Source organism: Anguilla anguilla, chromosome 16 (assembly GCF_013347855.1).
Source record: "Anguilla anguilla isolate fAngAng1 chromosome 16, fAngAng1.pri, whole genome shotgun sequence".
NCBI lineage: Eukaryota > Metazoa > Chordata > Actinopteri > Anguilliformes > Anguillidae > Anguilla > Anguilla anguilla.
This window is the reverse complement of record NC_049216.1, coordinates 7725825-7734033: the sequence shown is the minus strand read 5'-3', so window position 1 is coordinate 7734033 and position 8209 is coordinate 7725825.

Genomic DNA, 8209 nt, shown 5'->3' with positions numbered 1-8209 from the left:
TAAATTTATTTGATAATCATCAGAAAAATACAAGAGGTAGTTCAAGCAGGAACATCAAGTACCAATCTTCAGAACTATCAAGGATAGCAAGCAAGCTAAAAAGCTTAATCCATTGTGGTCCTTACAGGGGGATTTGGTGGGAGTGGGGGCCAGGGGGGTGGCAAAATGGCAAAATGTCTTGCATCCATAGTTCAACAATAATGTAAATTCCTACAATCATTTACAATCTCAAAATATGTATCGCCATAACTCAGTGGAGCCAGCCACAACACTCAATATAGATAATTCTGATTGTGTCGTCGCTTCTGCCGTCCCCCGCGATTCAGATAAGCGTATCATAACTTAATTTGTTTCTGCTGTTGCTAGTTAGCGAACATAGTTGTGTGTAATTTAGGTAGCCTAATCTTTTTTAAAACTTGTCTCAACTGTTGCTAGTCAGCAAGCTTAGTTGGGCGTTAGCTGAGAATATCTGTAGTTGACTTGCTGTTGTTAGTTAGTTAAAGGCGTTAGTGAAACTGTGTGTGGGGATTGGTGTTTAACTGCCCCGTATTGTTGAGCTAATTTCGAGGAGCTTCACCTGGTGCTTATCTGCCCTAATGAAGCTAATGCAAGCACGTAATTGTCACCCGGTATTTATAGCTCCATTATAGCCATAGGCAGCCTCGTCATCAGTTTATCATGTTTTTAAACCCCATTCCCTTGTGCGCGCTGCCTCGCCCCAAATGGTCTGTTCACCGCAGGCGTAATTTAACCAACTTGATCTACCCACCCTTATCCACACCTCAGGAATTCACTGTCACAGGTGGATTATGGAACTGCCAGTCAGCCGTCCAGAAAGCTGACTTCATTACTGCCTTTGCCAAGACGAAGTCTCTTGACTTCCTGGCTCTCACGGAAACCTGGATCACTCCCGATAACACCGCCACCCCAGCTGCACTGTCTGCGGGATACTCCTTCTCGCACACCCCCAGGGCCTCTGGCCGAGGCGGGGGTACCGGTCTACTCATTTCCTTGTCCTGGAAGTTCTGTGTCCTCCCCAGTCCTAACCCTACTTTCTCCTCCTTTGAATTTCACGCGATTACTGTTACTCATCCCTCTACATTTCACGTTATTGTTCTGTACCGCCCTCCAGGTCCACTCGGCTCATTTCTGGACGAGCTGGACACTCTCCTGAGCTCTCTCCCTGAGGATGGCACTCCTGCTATTCTACTGGGAGACTTCAACCTCCCACCAGAAACCTCCCAACTGTCCAGGGTTGCCTCACTCCTGCAGTCTTTCGCCCTATCCCTGTCCTCCTCCCCCCCCACACACAAGGCTGGTAACCAACTAGACCTTGTATTCACCAGAGGCTGCTCCATTCCCCAACTTGCAGTGACTCCCCTCCATGTCTCAGACCACTTCTTTCTTTCTTTCTCCCTCTCCTATTTACTCCCCCTCAATTCATCCAATAGCTCACCCACAGTAACTTTCAGGAGAAATCTCCCTACTCTGTCACAATCCTCCCTCGTCTCCACTGCTCTGTCCACACTTCCCCCTCCTGCGTCTTTCTCTAACCTGCCAGTTGACCTTGCCACCTCCACCCTCAACTCCTGCCTCTCTCAGTCCCTCGACTCACTTTGTCCTCTTGTCTCCAAACCAGCACGCTCCTCACCCCCCTGTCCATGGCTGACCGAGTCACTACGCTCCAGCAGAACATCACTGCGGGCTGCAGAGAGAAAGTGGAGAAAATCCCGATCCTCTGATGACCTGACTGCATACCATACCCTGCTGGCGACTTTTACATCTGCCCTCACGTCTGCAAAAGCCTCTTTTTTCCAATCCAAGATCAGCGCATGTGTCTCTAATCCACGTAAACTATTCTCCACCTTCTCTTCCCTCCTCATTCCTCCTCCACCCCCACCTCCCTCTTCCCTCTCCGCAGATGACTTTCTGGCCGCCTTTGAAGGAAAGGTGGCTACAATCCGGAACTCCTTCACCCATCCAGTGAGCCCCCCAACCCCCCAGGACAACCCCACAGCCACACTGACCTCCTTTGAAATGCTGGAGGACTCTGATGTATTACAACTGATCACCTCTCATCGCGCAACCACCTGTCCACTTGACCCCATCCCATCTAAAGTTCTCCAATCTATCTCCAGCGAGCTCCTTCCCTATCTGTCTTCCATTATTAATTCCTCTCTCTCCTCTGGTCATGTTCCCTCTGTTTTTAAGACGGCTCGTGTTACCCCACTACTCAAAAAACCCACCTTAGACCCCTCCGATGTAGCAAATTATCGACCCGTATCCCTTCTACCCTTTCTGTCCAAAACCCTCGAACGAGCAGTTCTTAAACAATTAACCTCTTTTCTCCATCAGAACAACCTGCTAGACCCTCTCCAGTCTGGCTTCCGATCTGGGCACTCAACAGAGACTGCACTCCTAGCTGTGACGGAGGCACTTGCCACTGCAAGAGCCTCACGCCTTTCCTCTGTCCTGATCCTTCTTGACCTGTCTGCAGCTTTTGACACGGTCAACCATAAAATACTCCTCTCCACCTTGGCTGGGATGGGAATTGCCGGGACTGCCCTGTCTTGGTTCGCTTCCTATCTTGCAGATAGGACCTACCAGGTCACCTGGAAGGGGTCTGCCTCTGCTTCTCATCCACTTGTTACGGGAGTGCCGCAGGGATCTGTACTGGGTCCTCTGCTGTTCTCCTTATACACCAGATCTCTTGGTTCAGTCATTAATTCACATGGTTTTTCCTATCATTGTTATGCAGATGACACACAACTCTTCTTTTCTTTCCCCCCCTCGGCCACACTGGTCAATGATAAGATCTCTTCCTGCCTGGCTGACATCTCCACCTGGATGGCCAGCCACCATCTGAAGCTCAACCTCAACAAAACTGAGCTGCTCTTCTTCCCGCACAAGACCTCCTTGCTTCGTGAACTCTCAATCACGGTTGATGGCACCACAGTGACTGCCTCTCACTCTGCCAAGAGCTTGGGGGTGGTCCTGGATGACCAACTGGACCTCAAGGAGCACATCAAGGCAACATCAAGGTCCTGCAGATTCCTCCTATACAACATCAGGAGGATTCGACCATACCTGACGACGCACTCCACCCAGCTGCTCGTCCAGGCTACGGTGACCTCTCGCCTTGATTACTGCAACTCTCTCCTTGCAAACCTGCCAGCTTGTGCCATACAGCCACTACAGATGATCCAGAATGCCGCTGCCCGGCTCATCTACAACCTCCCCAAATTCTCCCACGTCACTCCTCTGCTGCGATCACTTCACTGGCTACCGGTCGCTGCCAGGATCCGATTCAAAGCCCTGACCCTTGCCTACACTGCCGCCAACAGGACAGCCCCCATCTACTTGCAGGACATGACTCAATTCTATGTGCCTGCTCGACCACTCCGCTCTGCAGCAGCAGGGCGTCTTGTAACCCCTCCCACCCGCCCAAAGGGATCACAGAGCTTCTCCACCCTAGCTCCCCAGTGGTGGAACGAACTCCCCGTCCCTCTCCGAACCTCCCCCTCACTATCCATCTTCCGCCGTGGCCTGAAGACTCATCTCTTCAGACTATACCTAGAATAACCACCACCATGCTGTGTATATATATAAATAAAAAAAATAAATAAAAAAATACCCCTTTTTTCCTTGTCACTTGTTACATGTTGCCCCATCCCTGCACTTCTTGGTAAATTGTATTTGTCCTAATACTCTAGCTTAATCTTCTGCCTAGTTTGGCTTTGCAGATGTTAGACCAGGATAGTGTTCATTGTTCTCAGCTAGAAATAGCTGTACAAAATAAGTAATTGTACCTTACTGAACCCGTGTTCAGCAGTTGTCTACGATCATGAAAATGCACTTCTTGTACGTCGCTTTGGATAAAAGCGTCTGCCAAATGAATGTAATGTAATGTAATGTAGATAAACAGAATACAACTCAGTAAGAAACTAAAAGACTATACAGCAATTCAGCAGTAGCATTTAGAAATCAGCAATTGCATTCAGTGAAACATGTAAGTACTGAGCCATATTTTTAATTAGGACTTGAAGCTGCATGCAGCACTGATTTCTTCTCGTTTCTTTGAAAGTTCATTCCACAGAAAGGCTACAGAGCAGACAAAGGTCTGCCAGGTAGAATACAGTAGAGCACAGCCGCCATCAAAAGAGCTAACCCTTGGTAGTTCTGAACAAATTTTGTCTGAAAACATTATAGAACTGTCTCTCTGACTTGTACTTTTTGATCTGATCCACCCTTTAGAAGCTGTACGAACACTGCAGGTGGCCCTCTTTGATACATAGCTGTTGCTCTCCCCATATCATCCCATGGCACTGGGAAATGTGCGGTCGTGAAGCTTAGTCTTTCCCGTTTGAACAACTGTGGAACTGCGTAATACCGGTTTCAACACAATCTGCAACTGTGCTTGAATACTAATGCTAAACATCTTACTTAAATTATAGAAGCGACCTTCAGTATTCCACGATATATGCATATGCTTTTATTTCCAAATTTTACAGGGGAAATGTTTCTTAATGTGTTGTCAGCACAGCTCTGGCTCTGTTTATTCCACCTGAGTTCTTTGGTATGAGTAGAGCATTTCACAGAACCTTATATGTGTCACTGTAGTAACTTGCAAATCTTTTTCCAGATATTTTATTTTCGTAATCCCAGCAGTGCCCCTTTTCTCATTTTGAGTTTTTACTTTTTTTTTTTTTTTTAAGAGCGGTCTCGAGACACATTAGCTCATCTCCACACAGTTTGGCAATCTGTGGACTAATGTGGGCTCCAAAGCAATTTTCACCACTAATAAAACTTTTCAAATTATTCATAAGTATATTTACTTTCCTTTAAATATACAGCATGTCAAGCATTATACAGTATGGCTCATAAAGCTTTTATTTGCTCATGGCAAACAATACTTCTACCTTCTACCTGCAACAGCAAGACGGCCATGTACTACAATGGTTAGGGAACTGGATTTTGGCTTCAAATCCCAGTTAGGGTGCTGTAGTTGTACCTTTGAGCAAGGTACGTAACTGCAGTTGCATCAGAAAAACCATTCAGTTTCATAATGCTAATTGTATGTAAAAATACAATCTTTGTGAATTGCTCTGGGTAAGAGCATCCGCTAAATGCTTAAATGTAATTTACAGTACTGCATTTATGTCACATATCAGTAGCTGATACGTGTTTATCTAGAGTCTACTGATTACAGTCTTCCCAACCATACAAAATGAGACAAAGTTCTACACAAATGTTCTGTATTACGTTACTCAGGACTCCGAAATGAAACCTCACAGCACCGCGAGGGCTTATGGCTTTAAATGGGTTTTACCCCCTCCATAAAGCATATTATTCACAAAGGGCATAGGAAATGTTTCCACTGTAAATTGTATCAGTCAACTCTGCCTTGATGGCTCTCTAATATTACTTTAGCATTCATATGTTGGCCTCTTCATTTTTTAAATGTAAAGAGAGTGAAGTTTTGTTATTCCTTCTTGACTTCCCCTGAAAAATTTTCTCTCCGAACGTTCTAAAGATAGGCAGTAAGCATGGCTGTCACTGTAGCTTCCTTCCTTGTTGTAATTTTATGAAGTGTGAAATGAGCTGAAGCATTTCTGTGAAACACACACTATTTTAGTTCATAAATCCCAAGGGCCTGTTTGTGCATTGTGAAAAGACAAGGCAGTCTCCATTTAGCAGGTTTAATAAGATGTAAATAACAGAATCTATTTTTTTCCCCTCAAAAAAGTTATTTCATGGTTCATCGAGCCAGTCCAACCCACTCAAATTCTCCCTGATGTACTGTCAATCGATCAATCACTCTAAAATATTTCACATAAATGACTCTATACATTGTCTAGAGCATGTGTGTCAGAAAACTGTTATTTCAGAGTGCATCAGAGTGTTTAAGTCATTGATTGGCTAAATGATCCACACACCTTATTCTCAAGGCCTTAATTTATTGAAAGGAAATCACAAAAAACTAGCAGACACTATGACCCTCCAAGAGTTTGACACCTCTGACCAACAGTAATAGGACCAGGATCTGTGAGATGATCAATTTACAGTCTGCTTGATGTCAGGAGAGACTGCAATGCTTTCCAGTTAGGCAGCTACTACTGATGTCCTCTTCCTCAGATGCCCCTCAGATGTTGCCTGAAGTGGTGAAGCATTGATGGGAAATCTGTTTTGGTGGATAACAGAACAACGCATACTGTGTTCCAATTATCCACCACCATTCCCCAAACAGCAGCACATGAGCTGGTGTGGAAATGGGGACTGTGAGAAGTTATGGTTTGGGGTGGTTGTCAAAATGTTATCACAACCTTAGAAGAATGTTGCAATTATGCAGTAGAGGTTATGGGTTTGGTACACAGTTTGATTTTTTGTTAGCTGAGCAGCTTTGTATTGTTTTAGTAATTTGCCTTTGCATTAGCCTTGTAGCTCCTTTTTTTATCTGAGTACTTTGAGTTTAGGTTAGCAGTGTGTTTGATTTCATGTTAGCTGAGCAGCTTTGTTTTTTGTTGGCTGAGTAATTTGTTTTTGTGTTAGCTGCGTAGTTCTATTTTTGTAAGCTGAGTATCTTGTTTTTTTTGTTTTGTTTTGTTTTTTTTTATTACATTTTTTAGCAGGATCGTTTGATTTTGTGTCGGTTTAATATCACCCCAGGTCCAAAAAATGGCATCAGTCTCAACATTCTAAAAGGGACATACAGCGGCTACGTTGTGGAGAGCCTAAAGCTGTAATGTTCCTGTTGGTACCCGGGCAAATTCACATGCATCACCATCTCTTTCCATTTAATATGGAAATGAGAAACGCGAACAAGTCTTAGCTTCACAAAAATCATTGTGACGCCCTAAAAAACGTAGCTGGGATCACTGACTTTGCATTCGAAAACCAGAGCAGCGCAGGCCCCCGATCTGGGTCCGTGGGGACGAGCAGGACTTCCCAGTCATGTAAAGGATACCCTTGGATCAGTAGTAATTCTGGACTGCACTTCTGTATCCACCTGACCTGCTGAACAGATAGCGTTTTATGCTAAGATCATTAGCATAATTCTTTGAAAGGGTAGAGGGTTTGAGCGACAAAAGGGTACACGATTCCCTAAACGCTGCCTATTATGCTCAAAGAGGTATTAATGGTCATGAGAACGCAACAATGGGCCAGCCATCGGACACCGGACACTCCACTGAACCCTAACCATGTTGCACAGCCGAAATCAAACCTTGCACCCCATTTTGTGCCACCTTTTCTTTAGCCAAAGGCCCCAGTCGAAACATGGTGCCCCGACGTGTCTCACACAGTAGATAAGCAGGCATTTCAGGGAAGCATAAAGGCTAGTCGCATCTTAGCTGAACCGATTTGGCTTCTTTGTTGACCTTCTTTCTCGCCAAAGACCCTGGCTCTAATGTGTTGTTTTTTTGTTTTTTGCTGTTTTAGTTGATAATAACAAATCTTTTGGTTCCCGCAGTGCACGGCCTCGTGCAAAATCAAGAATTATTTAATGTTCGCCGAGGTATAATAAAGATTAGGGTAATTTCCTTTTGATTCAGTAGGGCTTCTGTGTGGCACATTCGGGTCAGTTTGGAGTAATTAAGAACGATATTCTGTTCTCACGGCTAGCCTTTCAATTAGAGAAACCACAACAGTGCTGGGGTAAAAAGACATTTGTTCTCACTAGAAGAAAGATTTGCTCAGCATAGATCATCATTAGTGGGCATAAAAGTCAAACACATCACAATTACGCTCACATGTAGGCAGAAATAATATTTCCACGCGTAATTTAGGTGAGAACAGAATGGCTCGCTGGGCCTGTAGGGTTAATTAGCAACAGGAATGAATCTTTGATTTAATTCCCTTGAGTTGCTTAATTAAACCCCTCCACAACATGCAGATGTCAATAAAAAAAAACCTCCTAATAGCCTTTCACTCCCAGAATAAACCTTCTGGTGTATTACAGAACCACCTGAACACATGGCAAATAACAGAAAGAGAGAGAAAAAAACCCTGTGGAGTAAACTATCCCCTCTGCCCAGCAACCTTCGTACTGCTACATCCACGTCAGGTACGACAGTCAAGTGGGCTTTGAATTTCCACCTCTCAGACCGGAGCAGAAATGATTTCACAGATGCTCGCCGAGGCTCGGCTGTGTCTCCCTCAACTCCCAGTTCAGCTTCCTGAAGTCTACACATAAAACCGATCACAATAAATC